This window comes from Acinonyx jubatus, chromosome C1, assembly GCF_027475565.1.
Source record: "Acinonyx jubatus isolate Ajub_Pintada_27869175 chromosome C1, VMU_Ajub_asm_v1.0, whole genome shotgun sequence".
NCBI classification, from domain to species: domain Eukaryota; kingdom Metazoa; phylum Chordata; class Mammalia; order Carnivora; family Felidae; genus Acinonyx; species Acinonyx jubatus.
This window is the reverse complement of record NC_069381.1, coordinates 183520502-183541045: the sequence shown is the minus strand read 5'-3', so window position 1 is coordinate 183541045 and position 20544 is coordinate 183520502. Positions and strand designations below refer to the sequence as shown.

Sequence of the window (20544 nt, the reverse complement as noted above, 5' to 3'; positions counted from 1 at the left end):
GGTTGTAGATCTATGAGATGCAACTAAGACTACATTAAGGGGAAAATTTCATAACATCAAATGTTTTTATTTTTAACCTAGAGTGAATAAAAATAAAAGAACTAAATTTTCAACTCAAGAAAATAGAAAAAGAAAAATAAGTCAAGAGAAAGTAAACATAGGTATATAAAAATAACAAAAGCAGAAAAAAATTTAGAAAAAGAGAGAGTAGATAAAACTAAAACTTTTTTTTGGAAAATCTAACAATTTCACTAGCTAATAAGTCTGCTTAAAAAAAAGAGAAAATTCAAATAAACAAAATTAGGAATAAGAACGAGGACATAGCTATTATATGGGGTGCCTGGGTCGCTCAGTCAGTTGAGTGTCCAACTCTTGATTTCAGCTCAGGTCATGATCCCAGGGTCATGGGATTGAGCCCCATGCTGGGCTCTGTGCTGACCATGGAGCCTACTTGAGATTCTCTCTCCTTCTGCCCTCCTCCCCTTCTCATGCTCTCTCTTAAAAATAAAAAGTTAAAAAAAAAACTGGATATAACCATTATGTTCAATTTATGCTTATAAATTTGCATTGCTTGTACTATTAAAAATTTAGGACAAAGGCACTTCAATGGAAAAAATAGCTGTCTATGATATCTAGATACCACGGAGAACAATTTAGCCATTAAAAATAATGAAGAATTTGGGACACCTGGTTGGCTCAGTGGTTGAGTGTTGGACTCTTGATTTCAGCTCAGATAATGATCTCAGGGTTGTGGGATCAAGCCCCATGTCAGGCTTTGGGCTGAGTGTAGAGGCTGCTTAAGATTCAATCTCTGTCTCTCTCCCTCTCTGCCCCTCCCCTGCATTCTCTCTCTTTCTCTCAAATTAAAAAAAAAAAAAAGGATTTCTATATACAGGATGTGAAGTGCTGCTCTGGCCCAGGATTAACCCTGACAAGGGGAATTCCTAGAGTCTTCTTCCCCTGTTCAACCTGCTTACTTTGGACCCTTGGCCACTGCTTTCCTTACGGTCCTCTTTGATGGTGTCCTTGGTCTCCTTACAGTCTTAATAGCCCTTTTATCATCAAATCCAGCAAATCTTCCACTTGAAACTTGTTAACAACTCAGTAGTCAGTTTAAGAATGTTTATTTCTGAGGGGTTTAAATGTGTATGTTCAAAACATACAAGACACAGTTCGTGCCCTCAAGAAACTGACAGTTGCATATAATGATTCAGTAAAAACAACAAAGCAAGATCTTATTAAGTACCTCAAAGCAAACTTGTAAGGTTGCTCTGAGGCTTCAGGTAAGTAGAGCATATGAAAATGCTCTGTAAACAGGAAGTGACATGCAAATATTGGTAATTATTATATTTGTTGTTGTTTTCCTTGTTATAGTTGCAACAAAAACTCCTGACAACCTGTATAGTATGTAAACTGTCTCCCTAATTTCAAACTCTTGCTTAGCCTGTCACCCTTTTCACCCTTCCTATAACCCATAAGACCTACCCCATTGTTGAAAATGATGGATGTAGAAGAAAGAGCACCCCAAAAGACAAAGGTGAAAGGGAACGAGGGGGAATTTAAAAAGGACTTATTGAGTTGAATGGGTACATGGCAACACCATTGTAAAATCAGCTTATTTGTATATATAAAAATTGGATAAAAAGAAGTTTTATATTTTATAGTTTGGTATTTGAACATTTATGTTAGAATACTCCATACTAGACAGTTTTTGAATATGCTTTGGATACTAAAAATTTATGTATTAATGCCTTTTGAACTTAACCTATAAGTATACGGGCTCCAATTATTTGGCCATTCTCACCTTAACATAGTGTATCTATTTTAGTAGTAAATACAAACCAATCTTCATTGGCACACACGTAGGGAAAAAAATTCAATGAACAGAATGGGGCTAAACATTAGTGTGTTGAAGCTAATGATGGCAAACATTTCCACAGGTTTTATGGAATTATTTCCATAGTTTCTTCACATTCATCTCCAAAAATCATCTTAGGAGGTGACTGCTTTATCTAACATTTTACTGACTGAATTCATGATTCTTTGATAACTTATAGCCTTAGAAAGTCCATCAAACTGTCAACTTGTATATTAAAATAAACAAGTATTTGCCTTTTAGTCACAATGGATTATCATTGATTACTCCAGTATTTAAGACAGACTAATTGTTAAACGCTCAATAGAATTATTTTAGCCATAGCATCTTAAGTAAGAAACTCTACAAATAGCAAGCAAATAACAAACTCTTTCCCTTCTCCCATTTTTCCTAAGAAAAGAAATGTTATGATGTAGGCTTTCATTTTCTTTATAAAATCATCATGGAAGTACCACCTACAATTGAAAAAATTCTATATTGATTTTATTGAATTAAATACCATGTTTTTTGTTGAAACCCCAGGAACATAACTGCTAATACATTTAACTAGAGATTGCACGATATTTTAAAAATGTGTAAATATGAAAAATTTTGCAAATATGAAATATGAATATTTAAGAGTTGCCCCAATTTTTTATACATTTGAGGTAGAGATGTTTATACTAATGACCTGCCTAGTGTTTAAGTCATTCAGAAAATCAACTTTTGTTCTTGAGCCCCAAATTTATGCAAAACATTCAGAAGACAAGGAATATGATTTAAAAGCAGTAAAAACTTTTAAAACAACTCACTGTAATTAATTAGCAGTAGAATTTCTTCTTTTAAACATTTCATCTATTTCTAAAAAATTATTTAACTTCTGTAAGCTTATTTTCTCTCTTTAAAAACAGATTCATCATTTTTGTGGAAAAATTAAAAGGATTCCTAATTCTTTGACATACTATAAAGCAGAGATTAAATGTACACAATACCTACTCTAGCTAAAAAGAAATTATATAGCAGTAAACTTAGGGAATCAATATGTTCAAATAATGACAAATGTACTTATTTAAAAATTCTCTTCTGTTTTATCTTCTATTTAATTTTTTATTAAAATTTTTTTTTCAATATTTATTTATTTTTGAGAGACAGAGAGAGACAGAGCGCAAGTGGGGAAGGGGCAGAGAGAGAGAATCTGAAGCAGGCTCCAGGCTCTGAGCTGTCAGCACAGAGCCCGATGGGGGGCTCAAACCCATGAACTATGAGATCATGACCTGAGTCAAAAGCAGATGCTTAACTGACTGAGCCACTCAGGTGCCCTTTAGTTTTTTATTTTAGATAGAGCATGAGCGGGAGGGAGAGGGGCAGAGGGACAGAGAGAGAGAGAGAGTAATTTAAGCAGGCTCCATGCTCAGCTTGGAGGCCAACCCCAAACTCTGGGATCATAATGTGAGCTGGAACCACATCAGATGCTCAACCAGCTGAGCCACCCAGGCAACCCTGATCTTTTATTTTATATCTTTTGACATTAGTATCAAGTTATATGAGGTTCTTATTAGCATGAGCAAACTGCAACCACTTCAGAAACAAAAATTATTGAGTTTAAGTAAGAGTAGACTTTTATCAAAATTGAAACAAAGGAAAAAATCACCAAGGGCAGAGAATACTCTGTAGGCACATCCTATTTACCCATGATGATTATTAAAAAATGTGTAGAGCCTGTTTAAAAAATAGTATATAAAACAAAGGAAAAGCCTCATAAAATCTTGTGATTTTTCCTTTTCTCATGTGAGCTTGTTTGCAAATTTAAAATTTCAGTTAGTTTTTTTCCCATAAGAAGTAAAATAGAGTAAAAGCAAAGTCAAATTAGCATAATGTTATTTTAAGTTTAAAAAAAAAGCTCATCTTTTTAGTTTCCAAAGAACCAAAAACGTACGTAGTCTTAAAAAGCAAGTAGTCACTGGAGGGATATGGAAACTGAAGGATTCAGTATGAAAATAGGAGCAAAAAGCTAAACACACAAGTAAAACAATTTATATTTGAACTATCAAATTCTTCCTTTACCAATCTTTTATCTAAATAAGGGAAGATTTACAAGATGGACAATTGGAATTCACTAATATTTGGTAGGGTCAAAATTTATCTAAAAAGTAAATTTGTATTTATTGCACAGAATAGAATTTTCTGAAATTTTTCAGTACTTGTCTGCTCATTAGAAACCAAAAGCATAAGATGATGTCTCCATAGTACAGTTTTAATAGACATTTTCTGGGTTTTAAATCTTCCCTTTATACCTTTATACATACAAAGGGGCATGATAAGAAAAGTCAATCAGAGACGGCCTTTTTCACTGTTATTCACCTTAGCTTAGTTCAGTGGGGTCATTACATGTAAACAAAACAGGCGTAACAAATTTGCAAACTTCCAGCTGATGATACTCTCTGCATTTCACATTTTGTAGGTGGCAATCATGTGAGGTTTCTTTTCTGGTGATCTTTCTATACAAAGATCAGAATTTTGTTATCTAAGTTCAATACCTGTTGGTATGGGAAGAGGGTGAATGTAATCTGGAAACTGGCCCTTGAAGGTGGTAAAGCATACAGATCTGTCACGTGGTTCATTCAAAGTCCTGAGCAACAACAAAACTCACCATTTAAGTGACAAATTAGCTCAACCAGCACACACCAGCTGTACTCACCTTCCTGGGCAGCTCCAGCTCTTCAGGCTATTCCTTCCAGGTTCTTCTTTATTGATTTCCTAGGTCCAGCCCACCACCTTGTTCTGTACAGAGCATACCAAATGAATACACCGGAAATTAGGACAGCCCTTCTGCAATAGTGAAATACTTTGTCCAGTATTCTCAGGGAGGCCAGGCTGCTGGTGAGAAGATCCTCAAATGAACACTGCCAAGGTTTTCTCCTTGCTCAGTCTCAAGGAAGGAGATACACCTTTCCTACACTTGGGAAACCGGGTATCTGTTTCAATTAAACTCCTTTTACCTGCATTGAGCAGGCACTAGATGAAGAAAAATCCATTTCCTGAAAGCAGAATATACATTCGTTGGCATTTGCATCATTAAAACACAAATGAATTGCATAATATTTACTCTGAGTTTCTGAAAGTTCAACAAAGGGGTTCAAGAAACATCTGAAGCTATTTGAGGCACTTTTCTTTATGCAATGTATTCCTTTGGCTCCTGTCATGTACAATTTTCAGTTTCTGTTGCCTACCAAAATGCTTCCCAAGAGATACTGAATGTACTGCAGAAAACAGTCCGAATGGCCTGAACATATTTAACTTAAACTCTCTTTGCACAAGGATAAATGCCACCCTTTTCTCCTTGCGGTGACAGACCTCAAAGACAGGTCAGGGGTGCTCTTCACAAGGATGTCCTGGGGGCAGCTCCGAGGAGTGGCCGCCACTGGGCCTCACCACCACCCAGTCTGGTCCCTGAGAGCGGGCCACTGCTTGGCCCAGAGCTGGCATAGCAAGTAGGGGAGGCGGTGCCACCCGGTCAGGTCAATGGCGCTGGCCGTGTGTGCCCAACAGCCATGGTTTCTGCGTAGGGCACCTGTGCATGTGGGTGCACATGGGCCTCCACATGCTTGATTGCCTCCCCTCCCCACATGGGGTCGGTGTCCTAGCCTCAAGGATCCTCCTCCCCAAGCTGGTGTGGTGGGAGGGACGGACTGCATTCCCTTGGACTTTCTCCGAAAGAGCAGACTGTTCGTGGATCCTCGTGGCAGCGACAAGTGTCAGCTGAACTGAGCAGAAATGTTTCTGGGAACGCATTGATCCCGCGTGGGCACTAGGCGCCCCGCCTTGGCGGGCTCCGACTGATGGGTGAGGTGGGGTGTTTGGGCACCAGGAGAACCTGGGTCAGAATGGTCAGTTGCCATTGTGGTAGCCTTACGGGTGTGGTAAGAGCAAGGGACAGGGAGAGCCAAGAGGGCTCCAGGCTCCATCTGGCCACTGAGCACCCCTAGATTTGGGGGCACATAAACAAGAGGCTTTGGAGCGTCTTCATCCAAGCCAGGGTTAATATGATTGTGTGGTTTCAGGCCAATAGAGGAAAGGGTTTTAAAGTAGGTGTGTATGGGAGTGGGGTGGGGGGGCATAAAGTAAGGGACATCTCAGGGCCTTTAGAATCTTGCTAATGGTAACCGCTTCCCTCTGGCAAGCTGGGCTGTGTCTGAGGGGGTGCTCCTGCTATGACTGTGTGCACAGAGCCGCATCATTCCACCCTTAGTTTCAAGGCGGTTAGTGCTTCCTGCCCCTACTCCTACCCTCAGCCCCTACTCCTTCCCTGAGCTGTCCTTGACTCATTCCTTCCTTTCTCCTTCCTTCTTATTTTCTTCTCTTTCCATCTCTCTCCTCCCCTTCTACATTTTCCTTTTAATTCCCTCTCTGCAGTTTCACACTCTGGTGAGTTTTATCCAGTCTCATGGCTCTGATTACTAATTACACGCATGACTCCTAAATCTGTCTGCAGCCCAGACCTCTTGCCAATCCTGAATTAACTGTCTGTTGGGTAAATCCCTTGGCTGACAACCAGGCTATAAATCTAAAATCAAATTCACCTTTCCTTTGAAAGCAGGCTCCTCCTCCTGTGTTGCTGTTTCTGGTAAGGTTACCACTTTCCCCCAGTCACCTGAGTACAAACTTAGACTTACCTTTGACTTCTGCCGTGTCTACCCCATCCTGTCAGAGGGCAGGGGCTGTTGCTTGAATCTCTTTCTATTCCTGCCAGCACTGTGGGTGCTCAAGCCTTTGTCACCTCTGGACTATTACAGCAGTGTAGGGGAGGAAAACTTCCCTTTTTTTCCTGCTAGGTTCTTTGGCTGGTCAAATAATTAAACAAGACAGATTAACAGGAGAAAAAGATTTTAATTTTGCATGTATGGGAGCTCATAGAAATATTGGATTCAAAGAAGTGACCAAAGTCAGCAGCTTTTTATACCTTTTAGAAGAAATTTATGAAGAGTTAACAAGACAAAAGTTTGGACTTGGGGTAGCAAATTAATGAAGAAGTAACAAGGTTTGTTTATACAGTTTTCTCAGTCCTGAATTCTCTCTCTCTGGTGATAAAGATGCCTTCTACTCTCCAGGTGTAGAAAGTGCACCCTTCATAAGAAAAATTTATTTCCTGCTTTGAGGTGTACAGAGAAGGGTCAGAGTGGCACATTTTGGGGCAGCCTGCTCTGGACTCCATCAGTAGCTTTCCAACTGTTATCTCTCATGTTAATTCATGCTATACCTTCCACCAGAGTAAATCTCCCTGATTATGTAATTTCTTTGATAAAAACCATCAGAAGTCTTCACTGTGGACAGAATAAAACTTGAACTTGTTAACTTATATTTAAGAGTATCTATGATCTGATCCAGGCTAGTTTTCCAGTTTTCTATCCAGATTTCTCCCCTTGTCTACCTCCAGCCAAACAAAATTATCTATGTTCTGATAAATATCTGGATCTCTTCTGACCTCCATCCTTAGCTTCTGCATTTTCATCCACCTGGGATTGCTTTTCTTTTGTGCCCCTTTGTTTAGATCTTACCATTAACTGGGATATCATCTTCTCCTCACCTTCTACAGAACTACATCTGGGCTGCATCTTTTTAACTTGTGTTGCTTTCATAAGACCATATATAATTCAATTCAATTATAAGCTTCACAAGGTGGGATCTGGGACTTAATTTCACCATTTCTTAAATGCCTGGCCACAACTTTTAGTTGCTCCCTAAAACTTTGTTCAATAAATACATGAATGCTTTATACATCTCAGCCTGCTTTCTGCTCCCCTCTTTTGCCTTAGATCTTGAAGAATGAGTTTAGCAGTTTAAATCACAAAAACTACTGCAATACAATTACTGATTGATTGCCACATACCTTTATGCATCAAGAACTGTATGAAGTTTTTTCACCTGCATCTTAAGATGGATCATTGTTGAACCAGGTCAGGTTTGAGCATGCCTAGTAGCTAAAGGGTTTCTGCTGACACTAAATTGGAATAATGGGTTGGTTAGTGTTTATAACATCCTGCCAAACTTCGGGCAGCTTTTTCTGCCACCGTGACTCATTCAAACATCTTCCCCTGCTCACTTCTCCATGATGGTGGTGTAGACTAGAAGAATCAGAAGACATAAGGACTGGCTGGCCAGTAATCATCATGGTCATGATAATAACCATTGTTAACATTCATTTTGTTGTCAACATGTGCCCCTGCCCTGTGTTAAACACTTTTACAGTTAAGCTCACTTAATATAGGGGCTCTACTAGGTAGGTACCCTACTTTCTCTGTCTGATAAATGCGGAATCTAAGGCATAGATAGGTCAAAAACTTGCCCAACTTAACAGCTGGTTTAACTGGCAGAGCTGGGATTTGAATCCAGTCATCTGATTTTAAAGCTACCATGTCACTCAAACCTTTTCCATTCAGTCAGCATCTTCTGAGTATTGAAGCTCGGTGATGGAGGAAGAAGAAATAAGACATGCTGCTGGTTCTAAAGCTTGTAACCTAGCTGGGGACAAGAGAGAATTAGAAACACTCTGAGTGAGCAAACATCTCTCAGTCCTTGGTGCTCCCTCAGTATGTAGTCCCTGGCACTGGGGAGATTGTATGGCCATTGCCTGTTTCTGTTTTTCCATCAGATAGTGGCCTCCTTGGGGCCAGGACTTACGTCCTTTGGATGGTTCTCTCTTGCCCCAGCACAGCACTTCACATGGATTGGGCACATAGACTATGTTTGTGGAGCTGAACCAAACTATTAAATGGTGTTGTTCAGAACACAAATATAACAGGGAGGCAGATGTGGGCCAGTCAGTCTGGCTGAGTCATTAGGAGGATTCAGGGAGGGGGGCAACTTGAGGGATTGAGGGATGAATGAGGTTTAGAGACTGTTATAGAGACTGAATGTGTCTCCCCCAAATTTATATGTTGAGATCATAAATCTTAAGGTAATAGTATTGGAAGGTGGGGCACTCAATAGTCCATGAGGGTGGAGCCCACATAAATGGGATTTGTGCTTTTTTATAAAAGAGAACCCAGAGTGCTCCCTCACCCCTTCCACCATGTGAAGACAGCATGAAGACAGCTCTCCATGAACCAGGAGGCAGCCTTCACCTGACAGAAGACCTGCTGGCACCTTGATCTTGGGGTTTTCAGCCCTCTAGAACTGTGCAAAATAAATGTCTGTTGTTTAAGCTTACCCAGTCTCCTCTGGTACTTGGTTATAGCAGCCCAAACCAATGGAGACATTGCTTCCTTTGCTATTTTTTCTCCCTTCCCTCCCTTCTCCCCTCTTCTCTTCTCTTTTTTTAAGCAACCAAAGTGTGGATCTCCTTTCCTGGCCTCCTACAGCCACTAACTAACTGCCAGCGAGGCTGACTCTTACCTTTTTTTCTCAGGTCAAGATGCAGTAGGATTGTCCAGAGCAGGGCTGTCCAATAGAACTGTAATGTAAGCCACAGATGGAGGGCACATATATAATTAAAAATGTTCTAGTAGCAACACTAAGAAAACTGAAACAGGTGAAATTAATTTTAATAATATTTTACTTAACTCAATATAGTCAATATTATCATTTCAACATCTGATCAATATAAAATTATAAATGAAGTATTTCACATTTTTTTTTGGTAACATATCTTCAAAATGCAATGTGTATTCTGCACTTAATAGCACATTTAAGTTTGGACTAGCCTCTTTTATGTATTTATTTTTGTATTTTTAATTTATTATTTTTTAAAATTTACATCCAAGTTAGTTAGCATATAGTGCAACAATGATTTCAGGAGTAGATTCCTTAATGCCCCTTACTGTTTAGCCCATCCCCACTTCCACAATCCCTCTAGTAACCCTCTGTTTGTTCTCTGTATTTAAGAGTCTGTTATGTTTTGTCCCCCTCCCTTTTTATATTAATGACTAGCCTCATTTCAAGGGCTCAGTAGTGACCTGTAGCTCATATCTATCTATGGTATTGAACAGTGCTCGTCCTGAGCCATAGGTGGGGCTTCCCAACCTTTCTCAGGTCTTGCCACTCTTAGGAAGTAATAATATTGTGCAGCACAATATTGGGGTAAGTGGAGGACTGTGGCTGAAGGTTGTGAACAGCTCAAAAGATCAAGGCCTGGATGGGAAGCACCATTTCTCAGACCTTTAAAATGGACATTTCCTGGGGCGCCTGGGTGGCTCAGTTAAGCCTCCTACTTAGACTTCAGCTCAGGTCTTGTTCCTGTTCATGGGTTGAGCACCACCCCCTTAGAGCTCTCAGCAGGGACCCTGCTTTGAATCCTCTGTCTCCCCCTCTCTCTGTCCCTCCCCAGCTCACGCTTGTGTACTCTCTTTCTTAAAAATAAACATTAAAAAAATAAATAAAATCCATACTTCCTTTTGATAAATACAGAAAGCTTTTTTTCTTCCTATTTGAACATTCACATGGATAACTTTCGTTTTCTGAATGAAGGTGTTCTATTGAACTTGTGAATTTACTTTTAAACTGACATAGATGTTACCTGCCCCTATGTACATTAGGCAGCTCTGAAGGAATTGCAGAGAATTAACAAGACAAGGAGGGACCCTATACCAGCTCTGCAAACGGATCCACACAGGCCATTTGAATTGGCACTGGTGTGGCTAGACTACTGTCAAAGTTGGGGCCAAACCCCTCTCCCTGTGAGCTTGCAGTCATAGCGTCTGTTTTGATGAAGAACACAGAAAACCCCAGAAACACTTCTGACTCCCCTAGGCCCTGAGTGCAGGGAAGACAAAATTTAAGGAGAGAATTTTTAATAAACACACCCAGCCCATGGGGGGTGGGCACTGACCTGATTTAGAAAAGCATCTGAAGGGGTCCCTCTCCCTTGGCAGACCACTGCGAAGGCACTGAGTGGGAACTCTTGTTCACTGCTCCTGCCTGGCCCCGTGACTAATCCATGCAGGAGCTTAGCGACTGTTTGTTGAATAAATACACCATTAATTCAACACGTATAAGTCCTGGCTGACAGTCTCTGGCCTCTTCTAAATCACTGCCTGCCTGGGCTCATTCTTTTTTTTTAAGATGATGGTGTTTTCAACTGTCCCTCATGACCAGTTCCAAGGCAGCTTTGAGTTCTGCTGCAGAGATTGGTTTCTACTTGTAAGAATTCTCTGGGCCCTGAAGGAGCTCTGTTCTGGAGGAGTGTAGGCCCAGGCAGTAATTCAGAAGCTGGCCCAGCTCATCAAATGGCAAGAGACTGTCAGGCCTGGAGTGCAAATGCCCCAGGAGACAGTGTGGGTGGGGTTGGCGAAGCTGGCCAAAGTTTTAGGGATTATCCACAGCAGGATCTGAACTGTTAAAAGATAAGGAGGGTTTAGGAACATCTTGCTTTTTGATTATACTTCTAGTCTGGCCCATGCCAGAGATTTATCTTCTGTACTTCAAATTTAGAAAATAAAAGACTTTAAAAAGCTTTTCCCAAAGTATAAACTTAGAGTACTATAATAATGAGTCAATGCTTTTTCAAAATATACAAGCTCCTTCCTGGAGATTTGATGTATCCCATTGGTATGTGGGGCCTGTCATTGAAAGTCTCTGCATTAGATGTCCCCTGGGGCCTATTCTAATTCTGATAGTATATGTTTCTAGGTCCTTTCCGATTGCCAATTGCTGCTGATGCCTCCACCCTGTCCTTTTCCTGGTAAGGGGTGTTTTTCTTTGACATCTATCTCTCACCCTGTAGGCTTTTACTCTCTGTCCACCCCCTACCATGGTGACTAAGGCATTCCCACTGCCCGGGTCCCTACCCCCCATCCTGCTTCCTCATCCCCAAATTCCTCACCTCTTTACAAATCTTCTTCTCAAGATGAAATCTATCTAAGTATCCCATAACCAGGACCCTGTCCCTGTATCAGGGACACTCATTTGTCCTGTTCTCTATTGAGAGCACTGTCTCCCATTCTGCCTGGCTGTACAGGTTGACCCCTGAACAAGGGCTTCCAGGCAGTGGGGTGAAATCCAGCTCCTCAGACTGACCTGTGAGGAACATATCCACCTAGAGGAAGGGAGCCTTTTACTAATGTACCCAAAGATGATCTATGGGCTACAGCAGCCCTGCTGTGGTGGCCAGACCCTCCATGGTCCTGCCCTGACAGAGCTTAGATCTAGGATAGAGAGATACAGTGAGGAAATAAGCAGACACAAAGTGGGCTTAGAACTGGGGCAGGGCAACAAGGAAAAAGGAAAGAACAACCATGATACCTACATAAGGTGAGGGGACAGAGCTGGCTTCCTGAGGAAGCGATATTTACACTGGCATCTAAGAGGTGAGAAGGCATCAGTCAGGGAAGAGGGGAGGGGGTGGGAGGGGAAATCCCAGCACAGAGGCAGTATAATGGTTATATTTGTGTATCAGCTTGCCTAGGTTATGTTACCCAGTAGTTTGGTCAAACATAGTCTGTGAAGGTATTTTGCAGATGTGATTAACATCTACAATCAGTCGACTTTAAGTAAAGGAGATTACCTCTGATAATGTGGATGAGCCTCAAAATCAGTTGAGAGCCTTAAGAGCAAAAACTGAGGTTTCCCAGAGAAGAAGGAACTATTCTGCTGCAAAACTGTACCACAGAAATCCTACCTGACTTTCTAGGCTGCTGGCCTGCCCTACCGATTTTGGACTTGTCAGCCCCCACAATTATGTGAGCCAATTCTTTAAAATAAATATCTTTATGTGTGTGTATATAAGTATATGTATGTATATGTGCATGTGTGTGTATATATGTATGTTTGTACATGGATGTATGTATATTATGTGTGAATTATTTATGTGTGAACATATATTATAAATGATTATATAATATATATGCAATATATATTACATAATATATATTATATATTTTCACATACATATATACATACACATACATCCATATATGTACCCTGCTGATTCTGGTTTTCTGGAGAATCCTGACTTATGCAGGTGGCAGGTGCAAAGCTCTTGAGGGAAGGAGACAATGGGTCTGAAGAAGGCTGTGTGGCCTGAGTGTGGTAATCATGGCACAAGAAGCCTTGGGAAGATTGGCAGGACAGAACATGCAAACCATGTTAAGAATTATGTGTTTTATTATCAGTGCAAGGGAACTCATCAAAGGATTTTTACTGTGAATTACATAACCTTCTCCTCACTCAGGTACTCTGTAGCTAATCTATTGCCTAAGAGATCAATCATGCCTTAACTCACATAATACACCTAAGACATCCTTCAAGCAGTTAGTGACTAATGTTGGGAATTGGCAGGCAGGTGGGGAATTTATTTTGGCTCAGGAAAGCCTCCAAGGGCTTTCAAATGACATTAACAGGTGGCTTATTACTCTACCTACACTGGCTCAATCAGGTCCCCAATGACCATGGGGCAGGCCTGTCCTCAACAGCAGTCAAGTCTTCTATGCAGCTGCAGGTACACAGGCTCACCACCACCTCCTGCAACCCATGCACACACAGGGCAAGCCAGAGTGTTGCAGGTAGGTGGGAGGGATCCTATTGTAATTCTTAACACCTGCCTTCTGCATGATGCCACCAGTGCCTCTCCATATATATTCTGTTGAATTCTGTCCACAACCCTGGTAAATGAGGTCCCTGCATTCCCAAGTGTCCTGCATATAGTCAGATGGCTACATGTGGTGGAAGTCCTCAGGGTTCAGGCTCAAGCCTTGCAGCCCCATGCCTCAACTATCTGCATATGAGAGCAAGCAGATACTAGCCCACTGGGCAGTTTCCAGGGCTGGGAGGCTTCACAAGGTGAAGAGACATGGGGTAGAACAGGGCCCTGGAGGGGGCATTCATTGTAGCCTGAGATTTGTTCTTTAACCCACCAGACGCCTAACTGGATCAGATCTCTAGAGTTGATTGGGCCCCCAGAAGACTGCTTACATTCCCTCAGAAACTGCTTTATAATGCTACTACATTAATTTACAAGGGGAAACCAGACTGTTGGGCCAGTGAATTCTTCCTGCAGGCAAATTTACAGGAGAAGTCAAACTGTGATCAAAAGTGTCCTTGGTGGGCTTAGAATTAGTCAGAAGTATAGCAGTGATATTTCACTCTAGCCATAGAGAAACCTGACGGGCCGTGTGGATCAGGTTTATGGCCCAAATACCATACAACAGGTGCTTGATGTAAATATTTATTGAATGAATAAATGAATGAGTAAGCACCTTGTCTAGGAAGAGCTTGCTTATTAGTGATAACAAGAACATAAGTAGCATTAGCAGCTAACACTACTATCGGTTGACCATGTGCAGGCACCACCAAGCCTTTTACATGGGTTTCATCCTTCGGTCCTTGTGATTCTGTGGGGCAGAAACTGCCATTATCCTCATTTCAGATAAGGAAACTGGGACTCAGAGCAGTTAGGTAACTGACTACCCAAGGCTAGAAAGCAATGGAGCTGCGACTGGACCCAAAACAGTTGCATTCCCGAACCTCAAGCCACATGTACTATGTGATTTAGCACTGCTCTCCTTGAACAAAGCTGCATTTACACTACCTAGTCTTTCCTCTCTGAGACCCATTTGGTATAGTTGGTCATGACTCACTTCTTCCATAGACCTACTTTTCTTTACATATGTAAATACTATTTCCTCTGAAGAGTGGTCATATTTGCTGATGTGCCTGGCTTTTCCTACATGGGGATTTCTCTAGGCTACATGGGGATTTCTCTAGTCTCATTTTTTGGCCACTCTGCTCTGAGTGATATTACAGGTATCCACCTGTCTCTATTACACAGAGCTTCTTTATTCATTTCAAGGGCTTCCCCCTTTCTCCTGGTTGGCATGTAGCAACTATATAATTTACTGCTGCACCAGGTGAGAAGTCCAACATCTAAGACAGGTTGTGAAGCCCAGTCCATCTACACATAAGAATGAAGAGTCCCAGAGGGTGAAGAATGCTCAGGAAAAAGATACAGATACCTCCCAGGGCAAAAGGGAAGGAAAGGATAGATGACAGGTTGATAATCTCAGCTGTCCAGTGAGGTCCTCCTCATTCTCCTCTGTCCTATGGCCTGGATGGGTATGGGGTTGGGTGCATAGGGAGAGAGGAAAGTAGGAGACAGTGGTGTATACTGTACTGGATTAGGAGGTTTCTTGTAACCTATACATGTTTTGGTTGAAAAATGCACACCTCAGAAAACAAAAAACAAACAAACAAAAAAAGGAAACAACTGAAAGAAATTGTGATCCATCATTATGACATTTTCCCTGTGTATATTTCAAAAGGTCACAATGATTGGAAAGGAGGTTCCTATCAAATGGAATGTCAGTCTTTAAAACTTAAAAACACTCTATTTCTAGGATCTGGAATAGGTACCTAGTTGTTCCTCTTGTAAGGTCCCTGGAGGAAGCAGAGTGCAAGAACCATGGGTCACCTTCACAGGCCTGAATAGTTCCAGTGGCAGTCCTGCCTTGTCACATGTTTACAGAAGTTCACAGAATTTTATCTAGAACCCCTGTGATCCAGTCCACATAGAACTATGCATTTTCTGAAACAGATTATTTTGATGATATGAAAATATGTTTTGGCAAAATACATCAAGACATTAAAATTTTTATTTTAAGGAAGTCTGTTTAAAAGAAGAAAAAACTTAAGTGGCAACACAAACCCAAATTTCTGAGTAGCCTGTCCTTTTATGAAACCATGTACATGAAATGATCACTCCTTCTGAAACTTGTTCTGGAATGGATTTAAGTTCATGATGTTTGTTAGGGCTGAAGAAGAAGGATATGTATCACACTATGTTCTATGTGAGATAAACGTACTGGGATTGCACTTGACCTGGATACAGGATGTGGACACTGCATGGCAGTGTTTCCTCACACTTTTTTGGCCCTAATTCAATGTAAGATACACATTTTACTTTTTACCAGTACACTCACTTATGCAATATGTGCACACACAGATATATAAGAAACACATCACTTCCCTTACTATTTGTATAGCATTTTGATATTTTTTTTTATACCCGGGTGACTCAGTTTGTTGAGTGTCTGACTCTTGATTTCTGTTCAGGTCATGATCTCACAGTTTGTGAGATGGAGCCCCACATCAGGCTCCGAGCTGAGTGTAGAGCCTGCTTGGAATTCTCTCCCTCTCTCTCTCTCTCTCTCTCAAAAAAAAATGGTGGTTGTTACTAGTCTATTAACTTTATAATCCTCTAATAGGCACTCTACTCAGAAGCTTACCTGAGAAATTTTACCCAAGGGAAAGGAGAGGGCAAAGGAAAGAAACAATCTCTATCTTTGTCTAGGAAGTAGAGCGTAGTGAACTCTACACTTTTTGTCAGTAAAAATGGGGTGATGACGTGGATCTGGGGGTCAGTCATAGATTTGATTTGATCAGAGACAGAAAATAAATCAACCTATCAAATGGAATGTCAGTCTTTAAAACTATGGAAAAATCAAATGGAAGATCAGATTCTCCAGGGACTGGAAGCCCCTTATATTAAAATGGGATCCCAGGTCTCAATCCCCTTATGTGACATTTAGATGACTGCATACAATTTTCAGCTGCCTTTAATAGGAAAAAATGAATAAAATTTCCTGAGAAATTGGGAGTATACCTGGCCTGACAGGAAGCAGTGGAGTGGGGGCCCTAGAAAATTGGATGAGGTGACACATCAAATTATCCACCCACAGAAAGGGTTATATTACTACTGTAGAATGGGCCAAGCCACATACAATGATGTCTCTGAGTTTGGCTCAAGGTAGGGGATCTGTGGCTGCACACTGGATGGGCTGAGGAAGTGCAGGGGATCCCTCTGTGCATCATATGGGGTTGGGGAAAAATTAGAAGCAGGGGTGATAAGAATACAATACCAGCTTTCTGCTTTAGCATCCTGAACCTGGCTAGCAGGGGTGCCCTGGCTTTGCTTCCTTCAGGTATAGATTTCACTTTTGGAAGGTTGGGGTTGCCCTCTCACTGGTGAGGGTAGCTTCAGGAAGGAAGGTCCTCAGTAAAAGTTTTATTACTGTGAACTTAGCTTGCTTCTTGGTTGAGAGATTGTAGAGATGATGATGTAGAAAATTCTTCCCTGTGTATGTAGGTATTATAAGATACAGTCTCTCTCATATTGGAGGGGGTGGAAGACATTCCTTCTACTTGCTGCTGGTCTAGGTGCTTAACAAGGTTAAAGGAATCCATTGACCGTCATCTGCTAGTTCATCTGTCCTTTCAGAGAAGGTGAACGGCCTCCACTGTTGTTTTGCTATGAAGACATTCCACAGTCCTAAAAACAGCTCAGGATATAATTCAGACAAGCTGACTATGAAACAAGTTCTTGGAGTCTTGTTTTGAGATTTTTTAGCAGTGTAGGTTGGCTACCACATCATGTGGTCCAAGAGTGGGTGGGATCTTTCAGGCTCCAAGATCCTCATGGAGGCATTATGTAATTACTTGGGGGGGAAGCCGGCCCAAGAAAACTGCAGTAAAGATGGCTAAAGGTTCAAAGAGGGGATGCATGTTCTATAGGCTAAGGGAAAACCAGAATTCTCCCTGTCCCCATTTCCCTCTACAAGACAGGAGTGTTGCTACCAAAAATAGGCCAAGGGCTAAAGATATTTTATTGGTTTACTGCTTTCATTGTAAGGACATTTCAATGAGAAGGCCTTTCCTAGGGGCAAGTTCAACCCAAGGTGCTCTCTTGCCCCCATGTGGGGTGCTTTTCTGTCCATGGGGTAGAGGAGTGAGAAGGTTGGTGCTGTTCTCGAAGGGAGGCTGGAGAGGTGAGAGGCAGCACTGGGTCTCCTCTCCAGGGAGGAGGCTGCTAAGTACGCATTCTCTCTCCTTCCTCTTGACCTCTGACTCTTCTTCAGGTTAATGAGAAAAAGCTTGGGGCACTGTCCACAGAGGAGCTGTCCAAACTCTGGAATCCCCTTGGTAGGTACTAAGCTCTATTTTATGGAAAAACTCTCCTTCTTACCTCCACTTTATGCAAAGGAATTTCTGAATGTATTCCCATGTAACTCCCAACATTATATACATCAGGGCTTGCAGCTGAAGCTCCCAAGGGAAAATGAGCTTATTTGTTCATCAATGACTGGGGCTTTGAGGGCAGAAGCCAGTTGTTTGTTTTTAATAGATCAGGGCAAGTTCTTCATACTTCTTCATTTGTATGAAGAAGTAATGAACAAGAAGAAAGATTCAAAGATAGGGATGATTGATGAAAAAAACTCTCAGAGGGGGACAAGAGGGGGCAGTGTTGTAAGACTGTTGAAGGGTCTGCGTTAGAAGGAAGAAGGGGTTCTGCAACAAGGGAGGAGGTGAAGAAGGAACAAGAAGTGATGATGCAGAATAACTGAGAGTTGAGGGAAGGAAGCAAGGAAGAATGTAAGATTAGACTGGGATTCCCTGTAGAAGAGGGACCGAGGTGGGGCTTAAGGGGCCACCCAGGGGGTGAGGGAGAGGGCTGAGGTAAGCCAGACAGAATGTGAGCCCTATTTGTCCTGTTCAACAGTTATGCTTTTATTTGCCTTATGTTAAGGTTTCTTTTAAAATTTGCTGAATACTTAACAAGGTCATGAAAACCAGAGCAGCAAGCACAAGAACTACCCCAAGTCAGGTACAGAGCAAGGCAGTGTGGTGTGAAGAGATGTGGGTTCTGGAGTCAGATACCTCTGGGACTGAACAGCTCTGCTTCTTCTCAGCATCCAAATGACTTATACTCTCCATGCCTCAGGGTTGTCATCTGTGACCCTAGTGCTCATGGGGAAAAGCATCAGGAGAAATTTTCTAGAATGGAGCATAAGGCTCCTCTGGAAAAGGGTTTGACACTTAAGGCTGGGAATCAGTAAAATCCTCACCTGCACAGCTTTTCCATTGGCATCTGCACTAGTAGAGGCTGCCATGGGAATTGTGCTGGGCACTGTCATGGTATTCATCATTCCAAGGTATATGGAAGATACTGGTATCTTTAATTCATGGCTGGCCACCTGCACAGGAAAACAAGACAGAATGTGCTAGTCCAAAGTAAAACTGGGACAATAATTTAAACCTATTAGAAAAGCGTTTTCCCCTCTTTTAAAAAGTAATAAGGAGATTTATAATCTATGGTTCAAATAGACATTTTGAAACCAAAATTTTTTATAAAGTTTTAAAGTTAAAAAAAATTTTTTTAGCGTTTATTCATTTCTGAGAGACAGAGAGACACAGAGTGCAAGTGAGGGAGGGGCAGAGAGTGAGGGAGACACAGAATCTGAGGCAGGCTCCAGGCTCTGAACTGTCAGCACAGAGCCTGACGTGGGGCTCAAACCCACAAACTATGAGATCATGACTTGAGCCAAAGTCAGACACTTAACTGACTGAGCCACCCAGGCACCCCAAGAGTTTTAAAGTTTTAAACTGAGAAATGTTTCTCTATATCCCAAACCTCTCAAGTGCCATGGGTCAGGACAAATTGCACAATGCCACATGGCATGGGTTTAAAATAAGCTTTGTTGTGGAAAGGGGAATCTTACAGAGAGAAAACACAGATTTCCCATCCCTTCATGACCCATGGAGAGGCCTGCTGGATATGCAACATGAGTCCACAATCTAGAGGAAGGACCCTCACTCTACCATGTGTCTCCTTTTGGAGGGTGATCATAAAGAAGTAGACTTGTAGTTGGAGAAATGAACAGGTTGGCTAGCACCAGGAGGTCTGAATTTGGGGTGCTATTTAGGTACAGGAGTGGTATGAGCATACTGGCAGCCCAGCATTTGGACTTAGGAGTCCATGAGAAGTTACAGACCTTCTGCCAGAGGGAAAGAAGCCACTGGTTCCTGGGGAAGTGGAGTTTTGGTGAGAGAGAAGGCAGGTGAAGCCCCCTTCCCAAGTCCCAGCTGGCTCATTTCCCGGTAATTCAGAATGAGCTCCTAGTGACACTTGTGGGCAATTCTGGTCACTGGATCACAAAGCCCAAATGCAGTAAAATACTGGAACTGGTATTACAGCATCTAGTAATATTTTATAAAGTCTAATTTTGGCCAATGGCAAAAAGTGAAACTCCCTTTCTCACCTCTATCATTTTGGTGTTAACACCTTGTCCCAATTCAACTCTACCACGAGCAACCAATACAGACCAATCTGTGTAGATGTGAACCACACAGCAACCTAGAAATAAAAATGAGAAATCTGTTCTTCCTGCCATCTGTACAGGATTCTTGGACAGTGAGGCTCTAACAAATACAGTTACTCAAAGACCCTGAAATACAGCTACAATTTCATGCTATTAGGTACAGGACCAACGGTTTCATTCAAAGATGTGTGCCGCCTGTGAACAGCAAAGGTGCCATTCTATGAAAACTGAAAAGTAAAAGCCTAAATGTATACCTTATAGTTAGAATTCAGTCATGAGATATCTCACAGTCCTCTTGCCATTTTCCATAGCAGCTGACTAGTTTGAATGCCTGCTGGGCATTGTTCTCCTTTCTGAGTCTCTTCTAGTATGCCACTGATTTCAACAAGGAGAGCTCTTCACCTTGCTTCACTTACTTGTGAAGCAATAACAAATTGACCCAAACTGTTAACAACCAGTAGAATTTAGACCTTATTGTCCTTTGTTGGATTACAGACTCTCTGCCTTTAGTTGTCATTTAGGGATTGACATTCAGTCCTAGTGAGTTCGTTCTCCATATTCCTCTGAGCACACTACTCTCAACTGCTTCTGGGGAGTAAAAATCAT

At 41.6% G+C, this 20544-nt stretch overlaps 1 long non-coding RNA gene across 1 annotated transcript in view; it reads right to left on the bottom strand.

Moving 5' to 3' along the window:
- The window catches only part of LOC106980001 (uncharacterized), a 40688-nt gene that overhangs the window by 2536 nt on the left and 17608 nt on the right, over window positions 1-20544 (bottom strand). The window contains exons 3-6 of the long non-coding RNA XR_008295518.1: window positions 18685-18813; window positions 10680-10804; window positions 9248-9305; window positions 4554-7853 (exon numbers count right to left, since the gene is read on the bottom strand). This is a non-coding gene — a long non-coding RNA (uncharacterized LOC106980001). The remainder of the gene's footprint in view (window positions 1-4553; window positions 7854-9247; window positions 9306-10679; window positions 10805-18684; window positions 18814-20544) is intronic.